General features: G+C 40.7%; 1 protein-coding gene across 1 annotated transcript in view; it reads right to left on the bottom strand.

Moving 5' to 3' along the window:
* The window catches only part of TMC1 (transmembrane channel like 1), a 152,143-nt gene extending 127,758 nt beyond the window's left edge, over window positions 1-24,385 (bottom strand). The window contains exon 1 of the mRNA XM_033010244.2: window positions 23,274-24,385. The gene's annotated coding sequence lies outside the window, so the exon portion shown is untranslated. The remainder of the gene's footprint in view (window positions 1-23,273) is intronic.
* Between the last annotated feature and the right edge of the window lie 724 nt (window positions 24,386-25,109).

Raw genomic sequence — 25,109 nt, forward strand, 5'->3', positions numbered from 1 at the left:
AACTCTCTCTGACCAGGAACACTTGGTTTAATGGGCAAAAAGAGAAAACCAAATCATATTTGAACAAACAGTACCTCTGTCTTCCTTAAATGGCAACTGTTTACAAGCTGTGAAAACAGTTGGGGCTTGAACCGTAGGATGAAAGAGGACTCAGTTTGGAAACTTTAATCTTTGGATTCAATGTCCCTTGTTGTCTCTTGGAGCTCACTCAAGAACCCCAGAAGCTGAAGGAGTTCATGAAGCACCAGCTGCACCTCCAGCAGAATCAAAGCAACTCTGCTTCCATGGACCACTCTTTTCACTACTGAAGGAATGACTAGCTGGATGGTTACGACACTTTAAGGTTACGTTCTTTGCAGGAGGCAAAGTCATTCATGCCTGTCAAAAGGAAATCCTCACCCAAATTCACTGCTCAGCAGCACCAGCCCTTGTACTGATCCTTTGCAGAGCAGTGGGAAACATCTCACCCACTCAAAGTTTGCTGAACACTTCCCAGTGTCCACATCCATGAAGACTGGCCATATACACCTCTAATTTGCTATTTCATTTGAAGCACTGCACCATATAGCTTCACCCTGATGCACCTTCTCTCCACTCTCTCACTTTTCGTGGCATAAAGAAAGGAAGGTTTGTTAGGTGGAACAATGACAATGTACAAGATAAATACTTCTAATTAAAGAAAATGCAAATGCAAACCTGATTCATATTTAGCAACATAGATATTTCTTAGCTGCTTCAATACTCTTTGCCTATAATCTATCAGATGGGCCTAGATGTGACAGTGGGGAGCAGGGCTTGTATGTGTTATGTATGTATTGTGGGGCCATGAATCCTTTGCAGGAGCACAGGTGAACACCCAGCTGCATGGCAATGCCATGTCAGGATGAAATACCACCCACAGCATCCCCCATGCCCAGCTCTTCATGGAAGAGAAACCCAAGCACAGAGGCCAGGATGAAATCACAGTGATGTCCAAGAGCTCCACTGATCTAGGTGATCAGGAACTGGGACGTAGACCCCAAAGGACATTTACTCTGCAGGGTAAACACAGCCTTCATTACACTACCTTCTGTGTAGTGTCCTCACCATAGGATGGAGCCCCTTCCACCCAGACTGTCCTCTGTATAGTCTCTGCATCTAGATGGGACATCCAATACACTTACTACTGAGCTTGAATGCTCTGGAGCAGTATCAGCTGTCTACAGTGATCACACATAATATATTATTGATATAGATGAAAGAAACCTGTTGTTTTGCTTGACAATGCCTCTTCTTTTTCCCAGCTATTATTGGAGTTTCTGATTCACAGGTTCTTATGGGCAGCTGTTCCTCATGCACAGGGATTTCAGAACCTGCTGCTGATGGGACTTCAGGTTAATGTAAAGGCAGTCAGACACCAAAGAGGAAAAAGTAGAAGAGCAACAAGAAATCATGCTTTGTTAGTTCATTTATCCACAAGTTCTGCTTCTGCAATGCCTTTCCAGTTCCCTGATCATAGCAATTTTCCTTCTTCAGCAAATCTTAGGTTTTGCTTCCTTTTCCTGCTGCCTTTTAGATTGTCCTCGGTATGTAACCACTCCAAACCCAAGCCCCCCTCCTTAATTTTATCATGCTCACAAAGTTTACCAAACATTTGTTTGAAGATGTTGTGCAGTATTTAGCAGCAGTATTTCAGGAAAGCCCTGATGCACTTTGAATGTAAATTTTCTGCTGCTCATCATTCAGATTTTATGATAGCAAAGCCAAACACAAAAACCCCATCAATATAGCAACTGACAGTTATGTTGAACTAGGGGCCTGTGCTGTCCATATGCAGATCTTTTTGTATCAATGGAGCCTGAGTTACTACTAAGTAAATTCAACATGGACAAAAGTCCCCAGGTACAATCACTACTGATCCACAAAAATAATCTCTAATTGTTGTGGTATCCACGCTGCTAGGACCTGGTCATGCAACACTGAAATCAACTGAAAGTATTTATTAAGAGTTAATGAAGACTAAATTGTATCAAAAAATTGTTCTCGTGAAATAGAAAAGAAGGTCAAATGTAAATGTAGACCTACAAACCCACCTGAAATTTATCATGACTTTGCACATCAACCAACCACCATGCTATATGCATATACTGTCATAGTAACTATCCAACCTACAGCAGCACTGCCCACAGATTTTTAACCAATCAAATACACATTGCCCGTGTCACTGCTAATGTCCCTGGCCTACAGACATCCCTGAAAATACCACTCCCGTCCTCCAGACTGAAATTAGCTACGTATGTCTCCCAATTTGTTTTTGTTCATTGAATGCCATATATTGTGAGGAAAAAATACACTGTATTGGACAACACATTGTGAAGCGTATTGTTTCACTGATGAAGAGCCTTCCCAGATGATGATGAGAAGCTTAATAGTTAAAGCTCAGCAGAGGAACTGAGAGGTATGTGGAACAAAAGGGTGAGTAGTTGAGCCACTCTCCACCATATCATTGCAGATAACTCCAAGCGTTGCTGTATATTGGGTGTGGGTTTCTGAGCCAAGCATTTGTGTTAAGCATTTTATCTACATGGAGAAATTTATGGGTCAAACAATGTTGGTGTAATTATCTCAGTAGAGCTATATCAGCATAAATCCCTGCATGAATACTCTTCATCCTCACTAAGACTGATCACATGGACATTTATTCCAGCATAACTATACCACTGTAATTAGATCAATATAGTTCTACTGGTTAAAATTCTCATCTAGAAAGTGCTGTCAAAATTACTAGAAGAAACAATACCAATTCACCTTCATTTGTTCAGCCATATTTCTTCACTGCTATTTTTGTACACAGAGAAAGGAAGATAAATTTATTCTCTATATAATGCAGAAGAGAGAATTTTTTACATTGTCTGGTATTGTATCTTTGTATGTGTCAACAATTGCTACAAAACTTCATATCAAGAATATGGTAGTATAATGTAACTCAGAATCCAAAGAATCAAAAGGCAATACAGACCCCCCAAAAAGACTCAATAGAGCTTGGAGAGCTATGATTAAGGGGAAAGAAGGCAAATTTCACATTTGTACTAATTAGATGTAATCACAGCTGACTAGTAACTGCTCCCCCCCAGGGGCTTACTGGATCTGTCCGAAAGCGCTAATTCCAGATTAGATCAAACAGTTCCCAGAGGCATCAGAGATAGCATGGTCACTACTGGAATATTAAAATATAACATCAGCCATCTGACACAAATCAACTGATTACTTATCTGGCCAGTTCTTGTGATAAAAACCCCTGTTTATCCCAGTTCAATACCATTCTTCTCCTCTGCCTGCACTTAGTAATTCGCTCCTTTCTTCACAGCCAGCAACAAACTGTGGAGGTGGAACAATGAACTCTTTCATGGCAAGAAGAGAAGAAAATAAAACCCCTTTCACTGGACATCTTTTGCTCTTGGTCTCTCATTTTTCCTAGACAATGGCTGCCTCTTCATTTTCAAAAACGGGAAGGCTAAAGAAGAGATCATTAAAGTTATAATGGTCAGAGAGGACACCCTTTTCATAGCACGTCTCTTACTTATACAGTTTCAACATTCAAAGAGCTAGATCCTTGTCAATTTTAAGCAGGAACCCACTCATAAGCACTGGATCTCTGCAGGCACTCACAGTTTGACACCGTCTCTCCTTGTACACTATGAGGCCTCCCTCCATGCTGCAAGTCCCTGCAGCAGGAAGGGCACATACTCCCCCACTGGGGACCACAGATGGGCTGACGTGGGCACAGGCCACTGCCGTAGCTGGAGCGTGGGTTTGGGGAGTGAAACCAGCACTCCTTACCTCTGTGCAGGCGTGGGAAAGCCAGCGTAGCCCTGCTGCACGGCATACAGGGGGAGGCACAGTGCAGGCACCGGGCTGGGCAGCGATCCTCCTTGTGCCGCAGCGTGGTCCGTTTGCTCGGCTTGCCAGACCCACCCTAGTGTTGTCACCATCATCATAAAACATCCCCAGCCATCCTAAGTCTCTGCTGGTAAAACTATAAAGCAGAGACCGAGCCAAGCGCTGAGGTTCTCCAAAGCCTCCAGTTATCTCCCTTTAAGACCTCACCCTAATAATTAGTTAAAATCAGTGGAGCTCATGACGGGCAAAGGAGTTTGCCCACTTGGAGCAACATGTTACACTGGAGTTTTCTTCTCTCCTTCAGTGCTGCACCAAGATTCCAAACAAAGATTCCATAAAGATTCCTGGATTATTTTTTTTTTAGTAGGATCCCAAACAAAGCTTATGATTTTAATTACAGCTGGTGGACCTGAAATCTGTATTCCATCCTCTCAACCCCAAAGATCTTTTTTCATGAGATTTTAATTTTAAAAATATGTTCGTAGTGTTCCTCTGAGTCTTTTCAAATGCCTGCTCCTCTTTAAGAACAGTGTCTTAGGCTGTCTCAAGGGCTCTGTTTAAATATTAATTTATTTTCTCCTCCAACATATTCTTTTCATTAGAAAAATACTTTGTCATTTACTACATGGTCTGGGTCCTTTGAGAAGTTCAGCAGCTTCTGAAAAGTACAAGTGCTTAACTCCCCTATGAACAGGAAGCTCAAGAGAGCATCCCTCGGAGAGCACTGAGAGGGAACTGGGAAAATGCTGAACACAATTCCCATCTAACTGAAAAGCAGATGAATAGTTGCTGTGAAAACAAAGGCTACGTTCACTGGCAGAACAAAATGAAAATAATTCAGCATTATGGGCCTGGGACTTTGATTCTTCTTGGATCATCTTCACATTTATATTCAACCTCCCAAGTAGGAAAAAGACAGGAAAAGGGAGTGAGTTGTATGTCATCCAGCAAGAGAATCTGGTAGCACCAGGCTGCTTTACACATCTCTGGTTTTGCTGTTTAGCATTTTAGGAAACTTAAGTCTCTTGGGCTTCTACCGCTACCAGTCGCTCCTTTAATTCAAATAAATGAAAGAACTGTTAGGATTCCTTATCTCTGCTAAGGACCCATATGAAAGGTAGTCAGGAGAGCTCAAGAAAATGTCTTCTTCAGCTTAAGAGGTGTCTTCCTTTTTAAAAATCCCAGGAAATTACATCCCTATATTTCTAGCTTCCACCACACCATTAAGTCTGATGTGAGAGAAAAGTTATCAGTGCAGAGTCAAACACTGAAAAGTTATAAATGTTAGCATAATGTTAGGCAAAATTTTGAGTAGGAAAAAAGGTATGCAACAATATAATTAAAGCTGGCAGCATAATGCATAACCTCAAGAGGCCTGAACTATGGCTGCCCCAGCAACCCTGACTTTCAAATACTAGGTTTCACAATGTTCATGTTTTTTTGTAAGAAGTTTCTGGACTGCCATGTATCCACCACCAGCTTTGCTTGTGGCTTTCTGGAAAACATAATATTTTAAAAACCTGACTTTAAAGACAATAAATCATTTTTGTAGGGAAAAAAGAAAGTAGCAACTTAGATTAATTTGCAAAGTTTCTTGTTCCGCCAAGTCTGCCTGTTCCTAAATTCAAGCAAAATGCTGTGGTTACAGTGACCATGAAAAGGTACACTGATTAGCACTCACTTCTAATTTCATGAAATAACCACAAAACCTTCTTCCTAGGAAACATATGCCTTAGCTCCCAGTTCTTACATTGAAAACCTAGTCTGGATGCTGATACTTGGGAGCTGCAGTGTTTCCAGTACAAGAACTTCTCCTGTAAGCTTTTATCTTATTTAGCAAAATTCTGCTGAGCTGATGAATGAACCCACCTATTGCTTATCAACACCTGAAGCTCCTCACAAATGAACCAATATCTTCTCTCATTTCTGCAGAGGTGATCATGCACAAGGGTGAGCAATTCAGCAAAGGGATTCTGCTAAACTAAAGATGTATGATTCCCTCTGATGCACATCTGACACAGCTTCACAGGCTTACCTCCAGCTCTTTGGTTCCTACTACTCTCAAATTCAGGAAGTTTGCTTAACAATCCTTGTTTCCACCTGCGGGATTTGCTAGCCTGGGTTTAGGTCAAACTCTAACATGCAGAGAACGTACAAGTACATAATGACATAATATCTTCCATTAAGTTACTCAGCAAAAAGAGAAACCCAGCTGATAGTCTTAAGACTCACAAACTGGACATTGCCACCATTGATGGATCTTAAAAAAACAGCTCATCCTGAAATACTTTGAAATCTTCCAAAACAAGTGCAAGACCAAAGGTAACAAGGTCAGCATTCTGGAGTTTTACTACAGTATTTTATCATTTGTCACTGGTTTGAAAAGGCTCATTGTAACAGCTGAGTGATTCAGGCATGTAATGTGACTTCTTCACGATAACCTTTTAATCTTGTGAGCTTGATTTCTTGAAGTATAAAGTAGCTTAAAATAAAACAGGAAAGCAGACTTTCAATAGTTAGATCAAACTGCAAACTTCCCTAATGAGTGACAACTTTTTCCTTTAAACTGCTAGGCTTATACAGAAGACTGAATGTTATGTTGTTTTAATGATAGCAAAATTCAAAAAAATAACTGCAGGACATATCTGTTTTGGATTCAAATACTATCTCAAATCCAAACTTCCCAGTTAGTTAGAAAGAAACTAGTGTCAGTCAGGGTCACAGAAAACTCTAAAAGCATGAAAATTAGAAAGTGTTCACGTAACCTTAGGAAAATCAGACGAAAAATTTTTTAGTGAAACATCAGAGCTCCTGAGCCAAGGGAAACTGATGAAGATGGTGCAGAGATTATTTTCAGAAAAATCAACATTGTTATTAGCAGATGCTAAGATTCTTCATTGGGTGATAAACACTAATATACAGCTCCTATCCATTTCCCCAACCATTAAGAGTTCATCTTACATCAGACACAAATCAGTATGTCAATTAATGGTGTCATGATCCCAAAAGTTAGAATATGCTATAAGGCTTCACCAAAGCTTTTCATTTCAGAAATATAAGCAGCATGGTATACTGAAAACCATAAATATTTAAAAAAAAAAAAAAAAAAAAAAAGAAAACTAATGTCATCTTTGGAGATGTAGGTGAAAATTAACACACTAAAATCTGCAGTTTTAGATACTCCAAAATTTAATCTGGCATAGTAATTTATATTGCATATCAGACATACAGAGACTCACTGTAATTACAGACATGTAGACAGAAACTGGGACTATTTAAGAATTGGCTGCCCATCAAAGATGAATATAAACCTTTGCAGCTGGTTTGTTCTTATCATTTGACCCTTCGGGGGACTTAATGAACATTTTAATAATGCTATGGTTTCTAGAAAGATGGTCCACAGGATTATTTCTGCCACCAGTCTCTGTGAGCTGCCAGATAACTCCTTCAATTGACATGGTGTGACCGGATCCCCACATGGCCCTTTTGTCATCCTTGCATTACCATGCAATGGGTTAGCTTCCCCTGTGCTCCACTTACACACTCCGATACATAGTGTTACGTAACTCAACACTACTCTGACCACAAAATCGCAGAGAGGCATTTTTACACAATTAAAAGAAGGAATTAAAATTATTTCAATTTTAAAAACCACACAATGAAATGAAATGAAATTAAATTAAAGTGAAGTTAAATTTACATTAAATTCACAACTATAAGAAGGAATAGCTAGATATACTACAGTGGCATGGGGATGGGGCTTGGCATCCAAAGCTAAAAGCGGGAAAAGAAGGGAGCATAACAAACCCTCCCAAAAAGCATTTCAGATGTGAGAGTAATAAGGAGTTGTATCTTTTCTCCAAAGTTTAACAGCAGGTAAAGGTAGGGAGGAGAAATCAAGCAACATGTCATACAAAACCCACTGCCTACGCTGTGAGAATTAATTTGAAATATTGATTAGGTGAAGAGGAGAAAGCAGAGCATCCAGACACTGGCACCAGGTAAAACACCACCCAAAGGCAAGCAAACACAGCTTAGTGGGCTCTCACCTGCAGTTTCAAGCCTGTAACCAGCCAGCAGTCCATTCATTGCCTTTAAGAAAAGCCACAGTTCATGACTGTAACCTCTCCAATGTCACTAACCCACCAACTTGGCACAAGCACTTACAAGAATGACTAATTTTACAGTTGAAATGAGCAGAGTCCTTGCACACAGGGGAGATGGGAGCCAGAAGCCTCCCACCACCCTCCTGCCCAAATCCCAACACAAGAAAAGGCGGCGGCGTGCAGACAAGCCAACCCTTTGTCTGCTTTTGTTCCTAGAGGACACATCAGCACCACTACAAAACAGCTGCAAGCTGGAAGGGGACCTGGTGCATTCACATTGATCTGCTCAGCCAGGAGGCAGGCCAGAAGCGCTAACTCGTGGCTATTTAGTAGCAACACCAGGGCAATTGGAGAAAACTGAAAATCAGCGGTGGACTTGGGCATGCGCTAGCTCTCCCTTTATAACGAGAATGGTGAAAATACATCAATCAAGCAGTGGATGCGCCACAATGAGTTTCCAAGTCATAAGCCACAACATTTTCATTTGGTGCAGCTGGGTTTTAATTTTTCAGTATTTCTGCTAATGGCTGCAGGGCTGCTCTAAATCCCGAGTAAAGAGCCTTCATACTGGTATGAATGAAAGCAAATACATTGAATATGTGAGTTAAATGGTAGGGTTGTTGTGATTTCTGTATCACAGGAGGGGGATATGGACAGATTCATCGTGACCCTCTTGTACGGAGGATTGCATCATTGAGAAGATGAAAGATGATGTACATGGGGAGGTAATGCTCTGGCTACCATGTGCAAGTGGGACAGGAATCCTGGGCAGGCCACAGCGAAAATAAGGCGGCAGATGACAGAGCCCGGCTTTACCTTGACGCTGCCTTTCCATTATCCTATTTTCAGCAAAGGTTTATGGGAGAGACTACTTAGAAAATTTCCATATACAGCATCACTGAAAAGCTTCTTGGTACACTCCCAAATAGAGAGGTTCCAAGTCATTTGGGCCATTATCTGGATCTCCGCAGAAATATCACTGGTATCATATTTGAAACCTATCCCAACTTACCCCATACTTATTTCCTATGCACTAGATTCATCAAATCTAGGCCCAGGCTAGAAACATAAAAAAGAATTTATTTTCTGCTCAGTGTAGCTCAGTCAATACACCTTAGCACCTTTGAGAGACCACTAAAGCCTAAATTGAGATAAAGCCAGATAAATTGGTTAGGCTGTGGGTAAGCAAATACCACAAGGATTTTCCCACTGTGTTGTTGAGCAAACACAGAGGATGAGCTGCTCAGGCAGGACCTTCCCTATTGCTCCTGTAACACCATCTTGCCAGCAGCGTAACTCCAAACTCCAGCCAGCAGTTGCCAAAAGGCTGCCCTGGACTGACTTGCTCACAGCCTCACCAGCCACAGGCAATCCCCTGCTTGTGCCCTGGCTGGCAGCAGTGCTCACCTGCATTCAGGAAAAGGTCTGGTCGCTCTCTCCTCTCTTTTTGTCACAGGGCAGTCCTAGAACCTGAATTTATAGCAGAAGAAACCAATGTAACTCCATGAGTCAACTTTGCTGCACAGGGGGAAGTGATTAATGCCCAATACTCAGCCACAAAACTTTCTAAGTGTCTGTTGCAAGGGTAAAGGGAGATGTTATGATCAAAAGGTTCACATCAGTGTTGTATTCCATGGGAATTGCTCTGAGAGGCTGAAATTGCAAGAGTTATACTAAGAAAATCAGTAGGTATAATTTCTACAGATTTTGTGTTTTCCTTTCATTACTAGAGTTTCATTATTTTATATTCCTTTATAATTTTATCAGTAATGGCTTTAATGCTTGCTGCAGTTAGACTAACAATCTTCTGAATGTTCTGAGATAGACAGCCTCAAGTGTAGAGGGGAAACACAGTTTCCTTTAAAAACTAAACATTGGTACTCTTCCCAGGGTATAGCAAACAGAAGCGGGGAATGACAAAATGCAGATTACAATCTCTTCATAGTTTGGATGCCCTGATGCCCTGAAACTGTTAATGTCATCTTTTGTGCTTTGGCATCTTTGTGTCTTCAGTACCTTCCTTTCGAAGAAGTACTTCTCATTACCTGTTAGACATAAAATTAGCCTCCTCAAAAGAGAACAACTGGCATTTGGTATCTTCTGCCCACAGGTATTTCCACAGGGCTCTGGCTAGGTTCAGTAAATGCTGTGTTTATCTGTCTTTGGCCCTCTTCTGTTGTCCTAATCGCAAGTATGCAATGCTCAATATTGTTTACATTCTGTTCTGCTTCAGTCAGAGTTTCACCATCAATTACAAAAGGAGCTAGGTTACATATGAGATAATACACCAGCCCTAATTGTACTCCTCTATTGGCTGTTGTGTGAGCTGACACAGGCAAGATGCAGGAACAACCCACAAACCCACAGATGAAATGCAAAGAGCACATTTATTCTCATTCTCCCATGACCCCGGGGATCTCCACAGCAGCACCCGGGCAGAGGCACGCAAGCAGGGACACGGGCACCGCCGAGCTCTGTCCTTGATAGCCAGAAAGAGAAGAAAGATCTCGAACCTGCTGCTTTTGCCTGTATATATCAGGGATTTTCGCAGGCGTACTTTTCCACTGTGCTCTGATCTTTCCCACAGCAGGGCAGGAATCAATGATGTTTGATAAGGTGCCACTGAGTCTCTCACAGGCCTGTGTTACCTAAATGCAGACGTTCTACTCATCAAGCACACAAAGGTAAACAGCAATTAATATATGTGTTTTTTGGAAACCCAGCTGCAAGTCACTTGAGCGTGTTTACAATCCTTCTCACCGACCTTCTGTTGTATTCCCACATCTGTCATCTTTTATAATTATTTAATTTCAGTCACACAATATTAACTACTACAGGGTCATAATTTTGTGACTGATGACAATCACATTTATGTTTCTTTTGGTTCTTTGAATGACTCAGCCAATTTCCTAAGCTCCTCCCTTTCCCCCCCACCCAGCTTTGATCCTATCAATACTTGGCTTCAATTCCACTTTCCTCATTATGGCTCCAGTATTTATGAGTATGCAGGTCAACTAATTGCACCGTGCACTTTCTACCTCAAGTGAAGTGAGGCCCCAAATTGAACCCTGGATCTCAGCACCATCCCATTTGTTACTTGACGAGCAGCCCTGAGGAAGAAACAGAAAGTGGCACATATGACCTGCTAGCTGGCATTTAGGCAGAAGTAGACATTTAATTAGTTGGTTTATTGGCAGACTCAGATTTACTCACACCGCCTCAGGAGCACAGGGCTGCCCAGGTTCCCTGTATGATCTCCCTTCTCCCTGGTGAACCCATCCCACATGGAAGCACTTACACTCTTAATTCTCTTTTTTGTCAAAGACTGTGCTTTTCCACTGAGATTAGGAAAACACTTTTGACCTCAAATGGTTTCTTAATTGTCAAAGGATATAGGAAGAAGGTTAAGATTGCAATGTGAATCAAACCAAATTACAAGATGCAGTGTTAACATTGCCTGCAAACAAGTTACAATACAGACATCTCTGTCTTTGCCAGAGAAAGCTTCCCCTTACACAAAGTCTGCTATATTATACTGACAAATCACTCCTGTTCCAGCAAAGTACCTCTAGTACTACTATAATGAAACCTCTCCCTTGTTCCACTTACAAATGAAAGAAGCCACATGGATGAAAACATAGTTTTGTCATTATAAAACTGCTGGCACCAGGAGCATCTGTAGCACTGAGACAGTCAGGGATAACATCGCCAACACACATCTCTAGCATAAACTGGCCCCACAGTTATCTAATCCCTAATTTGGCTAAAAGGCAGCTAAAAAACTGGATACCTGCAGGCCTTATTAACACGCTGTCTACTTAAATATCCATGAGCTGGTTTTATCCCTTTCTGTGGACTGGAGCAGTGAAAAATTCTCAAGTATAAAGCTATCAGTTTAAAAAAAGAATGATGACACAAATAACATTTTAGATTATTAGATACACTTTAGATGTAACTTCCTTTTTTTTGCTGGTGAAATCAGACTTCATGGAGCTCTTCCATACTCTGTATTTATCTTTGTTTCATATTTTATGAGCTGTAGCAATCATTTTCTTCAAAATATTGCTTATAGGTATATTGCCTCTGTCTTGCAAAAGCTGGTTCCTTTGTAGCAATGGAAAGAAAATAAATGTTTTCAATATTAAACTACACTCTTGGGTGTAATTATGGTCTACTGTGCTTTTCAAATGTTGAAGTGATAAATCAAGTGAAGTGGAAGATGTTGGTGAGATAACCCACCCTCTTCAACAAATAGCTTGACTAGTAAGAAAGAAGGGAAGAGACAAGGCTAACGAGATGACATTCAATTACTTGCTGAAAACTGACCACTTAAGAAAGGTACCTGACCACTGGGTCTCTTCCCAGGGAAAAAAAAAAAAAAAAGTAATTAGTTTCTCTTGTGTATGCCTAGCTGGAACACACTGAAGAGAAGGCTTTCTTCATTGTGAACAGAAGGACCATGCACAGCTTCTTTCTAATGACATACTGATGGTAGAAAGAAGGTCATGTGGAAAAGCACTGCAAATATTCTGGAGATGCCACTATTGTGACCTTGGGAACACAAAATTGGATGGACAAGCAAGGACCTCAATTTCCACAGGTCTGAGACTCCAAAGCCCCAAGAGTCCAGTGCAATCTGACAAATTTTCAGTGAACTCCTTGGTGGCTATCTAGCTTTATAATCTGCCTTAGTCATAAACTGTGAGACTTAAAAATAAAATGTGATGCTAAAACCAGAGGATAATAGGAATTTTATCAACAGTGGAAAACCAACAAAATGAACAATGTTAAAAATGCAAAAGTGCATAAACCAAGTAAATTAAGCCCAGGTACTGAAAACCTAGCAGGATGGAAAGACACATAGGATGCTTAGACATACTGCAAAAAGAAGCAAGAAAAGAGAGTTATAGTCCGAAGAATGAGTACTTCCATGAAGTTCTGGTAAATTCTGTATTTTCTCATATGGAGAAATCTTTATGACATAGCTTTGTTGTAGTAGTAGTAAGTAGTAGTAGTAGTAGTAGTAGTAGTAGTAGTTGTTGTTGTAATGTTTATTTTACAAAAAGCCAATGGGCGTTTTCAGGTCTATTATGACAGAGTATGAAAGACCATCGATGTGCCATGATGAAAAAAGCTGAAGTGCCTTAGGACATATCACCGGCATTGCTCAGGATAGGCCTGGAAATCTCCCTTAGTACTTACAGATTGGACGCCAGCTCTCAGAGGAGATCCTCTCTGCCTCCGAGTTTTCAACCTCCAGATTACCAAGCAATTCAATTTACTCCATGGCAGAGTAACTAAACTGTCCAGACTCTGATGATCAGCAGAGTAAAAATGATGATCCAATGCCATGAAGAGACTCATTCATATGAGTAAATTTGCTTCTCAGGATCGTGCAATGTCTAGAAACAGATTTAACTGACTTTGTGTGAACTAGCATGGGCAGGGTGGGCTAATCTTTCACAAGGAGGAGCACTGAGTACTGAAGCAGTCTCCTAGGTGTTAAACAAATGGCAGGGCACCAAGGCTCCTGGGGTCCTTCTTTGATTATCCCACTGTCATAGTATGCGTCCTTGTCCCAGTCTCTTAGGTCAACGTGTTCAACTACAGTTAGGTACATAAATCCATATCTACGTATTGACCTGCCTTCTAGAAGTGCTCAGTGTAATTCCCACTTTGATCCCAGTACAGCAGGCCCTCTCCAGCCCAGGAGAGAAATGTATCTTCTCCCTAGCAGCTGGGACTTTCTATAGGAAGTAAATGTAATGAGATGATCAGCAGGAAAATTGTCATTTATTTTATGTATCAATATTATAGCTCAAAGTTGAGATCACTGGATTTTTTTATTTCAGATTAAAATCAAGGGAGCATGCTGCATTACCCAAAACAGCAGGACATTATGGCAAGTGAACCTGGGTAGACAGTTCTCCCCGCTGCATCTGCATTCCTTTCTGTATCATCATTGTCTTATATTCAAATCCAGGTAAACACTGTCTTTCCTCTTTTATAAGCAAATTGTCTTTATTATTTCATTTGTAGTAAGACTACCAAAGAGAGAAGCAGAAGTTACAAACTGATGCCATCAGATACCTGGAAGGGGTCAGGCACACATAGGCAAAGGAATCTCCTAATACTGAGAAACAAAAAGGCTAGTAACATGAAGTTTTCTCTAGGCTTGTGATGCCTTTGGAGTGCAATGAAGGAAATGCTTTCTCAGGTTTGATAATTTTGCATATTCATTATGTTTCAATCTGCATCCTCAGCAGCAGCTGTGTGTTTTTTCCAAAAGTATCTTACTTCTGGAAATGAGACATGAATGACAAACTGCTATCTTCATGAAAATTACCTACATTTGTTTATGCTTACAAGGCTTTTAAAGCAGACTAAGTTACAGAGACTTTAAAGCCGTGCCAAAACAAGCAGAGGGACACTTGTGAAAAGAGTCTGAGGCAAATGGCTTGTGAGTGAAAGAGCTCCATGAATGTTTTTAAATTCACAACATAAGTAAACATCTTCTGTGGCTCCACAGCAAGAACACTGGTCTGGAATGCACATAATTTATTTGCAGAAGCCCGAACTGGCCACTACATGAAACCAGCAGCTGTGGAAATTAAACTAATACACATCTTGATTTTCTTGAGTTGCTACATACCTCTTAAAAGCCACTTAAGACAAGATTTTCAAAAGCTTTTAGGAATTTTAGCTAGATAGATCTCTAGGTGTTCGGGTACCCTGAAGGACACATTAGTCTTGTGTCCTAACGTGGCTTACAGCTGTGGCTCACAGCACTTCGCCAAATCATCTTCTTTAAAGGATATCTCTCTCTGGGTACACACCAGACTGCTAGCTTCTCTGGAGAAGTAGTGTTTTAACTTCTGTGTGAGTTACAGCAGAAAAGCTAGGGGAAACAAGAGAGATATTTTAGCTTTCTGGAGTGCTTGCAAATTTCGTGTTACCTATAAACTTGGTGTTATCAGTTAATGAAACTCTACTAATGAATAATGATGTGTTTACAGAGAAGTGCCTATTAAGTCACCTTAAAACTACAGTAGGTGCTACCATGCCACTTCACATACATGTATACGCTACCACATATCGAAGTACCCTAACTGCATCTTCCAGTTGCCACAGGACATTTTAAAAATCCAGAATAAGCAGGACCTCAAAACAGTGTTAGTGTTACAGTTAAAAGGGGTGCATGTATGCTTTCAGTTTCACCAGGCAATTTTTCTACCAGTGCTTTCTGAAGGTTACATGCACTACACAATATAGTCCAACTTTTCAGTTGATCCTTACTGTCCCAGAAGAGCATTTTAACATTAAAACAAACAAACAAACAAACAAACCAACTAACCAAACAAACAAAATCAAAAACAAACTGTCATGGCTTAAGCCTGGTCGGCAGCCAAACACCCCGCAGCCGCTCATCCATCCTCCCCCCTGATCTGGGAATGGGGGAGGGAATTGGAGGGGTAAAGAGAAACTTGCAGGTTGAGACAGAAAGAGTTTAATAATGGTAATAAAATGAAAACATTGACAGTAATAGAAAATACAAATGAGCAATGCACAGTGCAATTGCTCACCACCCACTAACCAATACCCAGCCCGTTCCCGGCTAGAGATCCCGAAAATACCAAGATCCCGCAATCACAATCCTGGAAGAGAGAGAGAGAGAGAGAGAGAGAAGGAGAGAGAGAGAGAGCCCCTTCCCAACCACCCCTCCTCTCTATAGTGAGCATGACGTTCCATGATATGGAATATTTCACTGGCCAGTTTGGGTCTGGTGCTCTGGCCGTGCTCCCTCCCTGCTCCCTGTGCCCTGGCGCACGGGCAGGACATGGGGAGTCGGAGAGTCCTTGAAATCTCAGCAGCAGCCAAAAACATTAGTGTGCTATCAGCATTCTTCCCATACCAAACCACATGCTGAATGCAAAACACAGCACTGTTCTAGCTACCAAAAGGAAATATTAACTGTATTCCAGCCCAAACCAGGACACAAACAAACAAACTAACAAACAGATTTGCAGAGAGAAATTATGTGTGTACTGATCACTTTTCATACAGTTTTGCAGGCCTGCATGTATTTGTGGACATCTTTTAGACAACCGAGAATTGAACCAAAGCTCAAACAAACTGCTTTTTAAGTTCCAAATACTGAGGTAGTCTCTCCTCAGTGCAAAGATGTAAACAAGAAAAACTGTGTGTCAGAAGAGAAAATCATCCCCCCACCCAGTTACTTCTCTTAAAGCATGTATTTTTTCTATTTAAATGTATTGACCATCTGAAGTGTCTGAACATTTTTCATCTTTATTTATTTAGTTTATTTTGTGAGCACACAAATATTCCTTTTGAAATATTTATTTTCATTTGAAGTCAAATTGCATTTAATAGTTTACTTTGTGTAACAATCACTATTTTCTTTGGTCTACAAATTATGTGGATTGTTATGTACCTATATCTAGCTCTGAGATCCAAATAAAACTGTAAGAAACACATAACACACAATGTAAGTAATGCTATAAAATAATACAATAATATAAATAACTCTTAGAATTGGGGGTTATCAACAGTTTATGCCAAAAAAGGTATCTTTCACTCTCGGTGAAAAGTTAGCATAATTCCTATCCATCAGTTAAGCACTGTTGAAAACTTAAGCAGGAGGCAAATTTTCGAAGACCAATGACTGCGAGTAATGCTTCATATAATCTATAGTCTTCTGACACTAGCAGGACTCTGTCTTACTCCTGTTACTGGGGAACATTTTCGTCCTGATATGCAAGTTTCAACTATGTCTTTAAAACTCTAGCCTTTAAATGCTCCATATTAGTCATAAAATAAATTTGATTTCTATACACCAAACACCCTGGAAACCTGTTCATTACAACTTTGCTAGTACTGCATGAGTCTCCATATGGCAGGAGATGTAAAGCTTTTTCCTTTCTATTCTCACTGATCCAGTCTTAGCTCTAAGGCATTAGAATTCCTGGTGCTCTTTTGTGTGAAGGATCTAAGCATCTTTAAAGGGTGAATTTCTTTTATGGTTCCACCAATTCATATTCACAACTTTCATTCTCTGAGTAAATTTACTATAGGTTGGTTTTGACCCAATACTATGATACCCATGGGGTTCCCACAGAACAGCACATGAAAGTGTTTGGGTATAGGGAATAAAGATTAGAGGTTACTTTCTGAGCAAACTGATGAATTATCCGTGAGCTCTTCCCAGCATCAGAGAAAACAAAAATAGTACTGTCCTGGAAACTCCTGAGAGGAGAGAGTTAAAGTTGTGTTGTTTTCAGGGTTTTTTCCTTCCTTAAACTGAAGGAGGACATTCACAGACCATTACCTGTGGTGTCCTGCCAAATATTTACATCTCTGTGGTAATGAAATTATAAACCAGATATCCAAATTAGCTGAAAAGAATCCCACTCTGAAAAGACAGAAAGATGACCTGCTCCAAATTAACTTCTTCCCTTACTGCAGGAATATTTCTGTCACGCAGAAATCTGAAGAATTGCTGTGCCCTGAAGAAATTATCTTTCATTTCAGATGCGTATTGGTCAAAAAGGAGTAGCTTACATTTACATCAGACACAAGGAACTGTATTAAGGCAAGGCAAACTTTGTCCACAAGTAGAGCTGGGTACCCTAGCAGGGTCTGTACAGCTACCACAGACACAAAGAATTTGGCCATCACCAACTGCATTATGCAAATCAGGACATTACTCTGCTGTATTGAACAAACAGGCACTGAAGATCGACCTGCTGTCATAACGCAGCTTCTCTGCTTCCCTCAGCCCTCTTACCTCATCATCTAACAACACTATCGCCACAACACCGTCCTGTAAATACTTGCCTCCTTTGTGAAAAATGGAAACACATTTGTTGATTCTTCAGGACAAGATCTGCTCATGTTTCGGGCTTTCTGTATCAGGATGCATGGTCATACCACACCAAAAGTACATTGTGATCTTTGCTTAGGAGATGCCCCAAAATACAAAGAAATCTCACTGGGAAAATGCAGGCAACAGTTAATTGTCAGATTAAATAAAATAAGAGTCTGAGCAGGAATTCCCTACAGCCTGAGTGAGCCCATCTGACTCATATTTAAATGTAGCAAAAAAATCTAGAAAATTAAGATTATCAAGAAAAGTGGATGTATATATATCACCAGTACTGCAGTTTTCTCAGGAAAACCACTGTGAGGAAGATACACAGCTGAATAAAGCAAACTGTCTGTCCTCCTGTCCCATTAAGAAGAAAAAACAAACAAACAAACAAACAAAACAATAAAACCAAACCAAACAAACAAAAAAACACCAAAAAACCCCAGCAGCTAATTTGGTATAAATTCCTCACACTTCAGAGTGACTTCTTCAACTCTGCTCAGTGTTGCCATAATTCTGTTCTCACCACAGTTTACAGTTAGAGTACATGTAATCTGTACTTTTGACTGCGATGCAACAAGAATTAAAGCCACACAGAGATTTTCTATATATCAAATGTTAGTGTTACTTAAGCACTTTTTACCAGTTATCATTCAGCTGTTCTGAATCTCCACTGATGTAACTAAGACCAGAATTGGGTCCAAGAAAATGAAAAATTGAAAAAGAAGTCTTTAAGTCTGTATCTATATATGTCATTTTTCAACCCAGCTGAAATGAAGATCTGTTACCATAAAAAAAAAAAATTTAAAAAATCACCAAAACCCGAATACAAGACATCAGAAAATGTACCAACAATCTGATTTATCTCCCATATACACTTCTGATACAACATAAGGGCTTTTCATTTTTATTTTATTGATGTATGTATTTAAGTGTAACATGCTCCTTTTTCAAAGAACTCATAGCTAAGACTGAAACAGAAAACATGAAAGAACATGATGCAAATATGAAGCAAATAGGGAAAACTAAAGAGATAGCTCAAGGGCATTACACAGATCAATAGTAGAAAAATTTTTGAAGATCGTGAAAAAAGTTGAAGTTGTTTACAAGATCTGAAATTAATCTATTGTTTATATTAATTATCAAAAATGCTATAAAACTCATTTACCAGAAACAAAGATTTTGGTAAATGAACAATGCACATATCCATTTCAGGACACATGGCTGATAATGTTGTTAGTAAAGTTACGTAAACTTTATTTTTTGTCAGGCAACAGCTTCTGATGAATAATTTGGAAAGTAGTATTTTTTATTAAAATGCTCATCTATCTCTGTTCATACTACATTCTATAATTACGTACTTTACATGTCAAACATAACTGTGTTCATAAAGCCAAGATTTAGTCTATGCAACAGATTTTAGACAGACTCAGATACAAACAGCATATCCCCAACTCATACTGTATACTCACATTTCAGTACACACCCTGTCCCCATGGACTGACGGCAGAAGATTCCAGAAAAAGATTCATGATGTAGAGAAAGGTCTACAATTTGATGTGTTTAAAGCTGAATAATCAATGCTTAATACAATATGATCAATGTCTGCAATATATTTGAGTCTTGGTTAAAAAGCTTTAGTAATTACTTTATGAAAGAATCAATGTACTTTATCAAATGCAACTAAATACGTAAGAGATCTGAGCTCACAACTGCTTAGAACCAATTTAGATGATCTAAGTAACTTAAAATGACTACAGTGCTTTGGATGACACAAACACATGGGCTTCTTCCTTGCAGTGTTCCAGAAAACAGATGGATGCAGAAATCTGTAGTCTCTATGGTCAGACATAGTTTGCCCGTCACAAATACAGGCTACCACACTACAGGTTACATTCTGCGTATCGATTTTTGTTTTAAAATAATGAAGCCATTAAAGAAACTAAACTAGTAGCCAAGCCAGCCACAGAGTAATTCACCAATACAAAACTATTTAAAGCACCATCAGAAAACAAAGCACAAAAGTATTAATGTATCAAAATATTGAAGAGCTCTTAAGGGGTGAAAATGAGACATGTAAGAGCAGGATGCAAGGACTTCCACAAAGGGCGGGCACGCTCTGAAGAACAGCCCATGAACTGACACGTCTTTGGGAGCCCATTAAGTTCTGAAGGTTAAAATGAGTTTGGACAAGACTGAGGTGCCATTAGCACGAGGAAAGGAAAATGAGAAGCACTGGCTAGGATCAATACTGCCAGCCTGTTTGAGGCACTCGTTCACCACATTCACAGAGGTTCATAACTCGGCATGCCTTAAATCAGGGCCTGTTCTGGGCTGTTCAGGTAATGTAGTTATCTGCTTGAGAATGTGGACCTTTCAGTCACATAAAGACCTTGCTATATGTATTTTCTTCATTGTAACTAGATCACTCTGACATTGTTCGTGTTGGAACTATCCAGGACTTCAAATCAATACAAAATATACAGAATATTTTCCTGCCAAGCCTTTTACCACTGTTCTACAGCTTGGACTTGCCTCTTATCAAGCAGCAAAAAGAACTGAATGTGTCCAATTTCATAATTAAAGCCCCAAAACGACTTAGGACGTCACTGCCTACGAGATGATGGGTTTTGCCATGTGGCATTTCCATTGGCCAGAGTTTGATGAAGACAGTAGACTTAGACGTTCAAAAAGAGTGCATGAAACAAGGTATTTTCCATGCAAGCACTGTGGTGGGACACCTTACACAACTGGAGTGCTGCAACAGACAGGAGACGAGCCCTTCGGGAGAGACAGGCAGGGAAGAGGAAGAAGGGGGCTACCCTCCATCTGAAGGGGCAGCTCAGATGTGTGGGGCTCAGGTCTAGATAAGAGCTTGTGGGTCCAGGCTGGAGAAGAGGTTGCTAAGCATGACACTGGGGTGGGATGTGTTATCACTGACCAGGGTAAGGAAGCAGATGAAGCTTTCACTGAACAACCCAAGGAAGGCTCTGTGTCACAGACCCCCAATCTGACTGGGTAATTTCATACATCAGGATGCCAGCCATCCAGGAGATTGCTGGAGGTTGTCAAGGATAACAACTTGTTACAGAGGTACTGGAAAGATGTAGCAGGGCCATGGACAGTGGGTGATGCTATCGTGAGCATTAAGTAGTGAATCAAGTTCCTGAGAGGGGTGAGGGAGGAAAGCAGGTAGCAGAGCACAGGTCCCAGGCTTCAGAAGAGCGGACTTTGGGTATTTCAGGCAACTGGTAGGTGGAATACCATGGGAGTCAGCTCTGAAGGAAAAAGCATCCCAATAAGGTTGGTTGATCTATGAAGAGAGCATCCTCAAGCACGAGAACGGTCCACCTCTACACTCAGGAAAGCAAGCAGACATATCAGGAAGCCAGTCTGGCAAAACAGGAAACCCATGACAGAACTCCCAACACAAAAGAGGCAGCATACAGAGAATGGAAGCAGAGACAGCCTACAAAGGGAGAATCAAGAAACACTGCCCACGTATGTATAGACTGTACCACCAAAACTGAGCTGGAATTGAGACAGACCGGGAACATCAAAAGCAACAAGAAGAGCTTACACTATTATATCAGCAGTAAAAGACTGAACAGAGAAAATATGTAACTGCTGCTGAATGGAATGGACAACTTAGTCACAATAGACACAGAAAAGGCTGAGGTATTCAGTGTATTAATTCAAGAAGCATGTGCATAAATTTAATTTCAGTAAAAATGCATAAAGTGCAATTAAAGCAGAACTTTCCCCAAACAGAATGAGGAGAGTTCATTAAAACTGGTATTCACAAATGTATACTTGAAAACAGGTTATATAAGGATTCACCAGCAGATCTTTGTATTCCGTAATCATGCAAATAATGATTCATTCTTTAAAACCCTCCAGTGTAATAATAATTACTGTTATTATGTATTGTACCTAGGAACAGGAGCTGTATCTAAGATCACAATATGTTAAGTAGTATACAAATATAGAAAAAGAGCCCAAAGAGCCTGTACTCTAAGACCCTCCGCACTTCTTCTACTGCCTACAATGAAGATAAGACCATCAAAGTATGTGTCATTACTTAAATGTCAGCATTACAGAAGAAAGCAGTGGGGATAAAGCACCTGCAGCCTTTCACTACGCTTCTTAGGTAAAAGCTTGCAATTATGTACAATGAGGTAGACTAATACATTTGAGACTGTGGGAAGATTTTTCAGACTTTCCCATCCGTGGGAAAGACGGGCACTTGTCCCCTCTGTGTCAGATGGCTCACCATCTCTGAAAATAACACATCTCCACGAAAACATTTCAGGGATGCTACATTTCACCTGAAGGCTCTCCAAAGGCAGATGTCCCTCATCAGGGGGTAAGCTTGCTCTTACAGAGCAGTGTCCAGCACCTTGCTCCATACGCTGTCAGCCTCAGATTCCCAAACTAGGTATATCCTGCCTCCCTCACCTCCCAAGGTCCAGGTACCTACAGCCCTGAATAATTCACAAAACACAACCAGGAACAATAGCTGTAAGACAATGTATGTAGATGTATATTTCTGCTCTACCCATCAACTTAAAATGAGGATGTTTACCTGAGAAGACTTGTTTAAAATCCCCTCTCTCTAGCCAAAGTTGCCTGCTTCCTCCAAAGTACAGCCTACCTGTGATACCACTAAGTGGACCAACATGAGGTCCAAAATCATCCCCTTTTTCTGAAGCTGTGGTTTCTAAGGATGAAAGTGCCCTTTTGCTCTCTGGTAAAATGCTGAGGCTACCCTGGGAGCGGTCTCCCTTTATAGGTCCCTGATATTCTAGCCATCCCAAGTTAGAACAGGTGTCCAAAGCAGCTTGAGTGAACCCCATATTAATCTTGAAGTTACCAAGCTCTTAAAAGATAATCTCTAAAATAGGAGGTAGAATTAGCTCTTTAGCACTGAATTAAGTAAAATGTGTGGCTACTTCTTTATTCCATTTTTTTTTTAATTATATGAGGGTTTGATCTGAAGAAGAGTATGATTAGCCACCTGGCAATGAAATTCATAATCAGCAGTTTAAACTGGAAGTTCTCTGCTGTTTTGGGGCAACGCTGCTGTATTTTTGCTCTTGATCTCACAAGACACCTAGATCTTATATGTAAATTTAGGTTAAATTAAAAAAAAAAAAAAACAAAACCAAAAAAAACCCCAAACATTTTTAAGGGCTACCTATTTTTACAAAGATATTATGTAGTGTGATTGTGTCCCACCGACTCCAAGGCAAAGAGAGTCCCAGAAGTCTAAGCCTTGAAGTTAGAAATCTGTAGTAAATATGCATAGGGTCACAGAGGCAATTTTTCTGTGGCCTGGGAAACTGGAGGGCCTCCCAGCTCTGCAGAGCCCCATAAAAAATGTGATACTCTTAGATACTTACGCACTCTCCTAGCTTCTAGGTCTGAGACTTGCAGGAAAAACACTGCCTTTTTAAGTCAACTTCTATGCAGAAGTTAATAATCATGAGAAGAACATGTAGACAAAGGACCTCAGTAGGGAATTCCACCTATTTCCCAGTCCTCTGGGGCTCCTTATCTTTGAGACCAACTTTGTCTGCTGATGTAACTCTTGAACAATCACTCAGCTCTTTGAGATGTACCTTGGAAAAAGACAGAGAAGTGAATGGCTTTCAGTTGAAACTTCCGTCTTTGCTCTCAGCCTGGCATTGTCAGAGAGGTAGAAATTACTCTCCAGGGCTACTAGCAGACCAACCTGAATTTTTACAGTGAGATTTATTGTCACCCTCAGTTTTGGCTCTGGTTGTAAAATCTCTGCAAGCGGAAAATAATACATATCTCAACTTCCTTTTCCAGTTTTCCCCTCAAAGTGATAAAGGTACCCAACTCTCAGAGTCTTGAGAGCAGTGATCTCAGATGATTTCTTTACTACATCATAAATGAGGAAAGCTGTGCTTAAACGCTTTCCTGTAGTAGTTGAAACAGTTTTGTACTACCAAGTAGGAACTACCAGCGCAAACATTACAGATACCAAGGGCGTTACTCCAAACACTGGTTACATAGTGACTGCTCACTCCATAGCGCACCAGGAGCCTTCTGCAGCAAGCATGGTGCCCTATACTTCTGCAAAGCGTGCTAAATTGCAGCACTGTGCAATTCCACCCACCCAAAGCTCTAGGGGTCTCAGGAGTTGTCTCCCTGACAAAAAAGGAAAAAGATAAGCTCAAGAAGACACATCAGGCAAAAAAAGACTTTCTAAAGATTTCTGCAGTGGATTTCCCATAGAGGCGTATGTTCCAATACTAGATGTTTCCTTCTGATTAAGTGGTTTAGAGGCACAAAAATATATCCCGCAATATATTGCTGCCTTAGAATATCATTAGAACATGGCAGAAACTGCGTTTAAGAAAAGTTGAATTAATGAGGACACTTATCTAAAGCAACTTTGAGCCTTACAGTTGAAGATGTTCTGTCCTTAAGAAAAACATATCATGCTTGTATGAATCCATGTATTTTCCACTTCCCAGGAACACTGCCTTAAAAAAAAAAAAAATATTACCTGTAGTTTAATAAGCCATCAGGTATGCTGTGCTGCTCTTGGAGTGAGCAGGAAGTCTAAAACAAGAAGCTTTACTCTCTTTCCTCTGATTTCTTTCCCTTCCCATGCTACCCAGGCTTGCCTGACCTTCCAATTCCCTCTAAAACGATTCAACCTTTCCTTCTCTCTTAACCCACCTAGGTCAGTGCCACGTCCTCTGAATGTGACAGCTTCACTAATAGACATGAAGTCCATTTATTGTACCGTTTTCAACACACAGTTTGGTCATGCAGAAGAACAGAAATATTTGAACTGGAGGACCCACAAATTTTCAAACCTGAATGCAAATCAAGGTCTGGTCTTCAGGTCCTCCCTGTGCTTCTACATGGTGACAGCCAGTAGCTAGCAGCAAGCCCTCAAAACCCGAGTGTTCTGTTAGAAGAGACGCGGGCCTGTGAGAAGCGTGGCAAGCCCCCAGGGCGCGAGGGGGGACGGGTCTGCTGGGTACGGGACACATCCTGAATTTCCGCAGCCTGAAACAGCCGTGCTTCCAGCGGACACCTCTGCACAGCGCAGAGACTGCTTCGCTCTTCCCAGAGGACGTTTACAAACACGCAAAAATCGGGACTTTTCAATCAACAACGCTCACAGCAGCGAAGAGGGACTAGCTTCCCCGCGCCCCCAGCCCCCGGAGGGGAGCCCCCACCCAGCAGGCCGCCAT

Source organism: Tyto alba, unplaced genomic scaffold (assembly GCF_018691265.1).
Source record: "Tyto alba isolate M040663 unplaced genomic scaffold, T.alba_DEE_v4.0 Super-Scaffold_13, whole genome shotgun sequence".
NCBI lineage: Eukaryota > Metazoa > Chordata > Aves > Strigiformes > Tytonidae > Tyto > Tyto alba.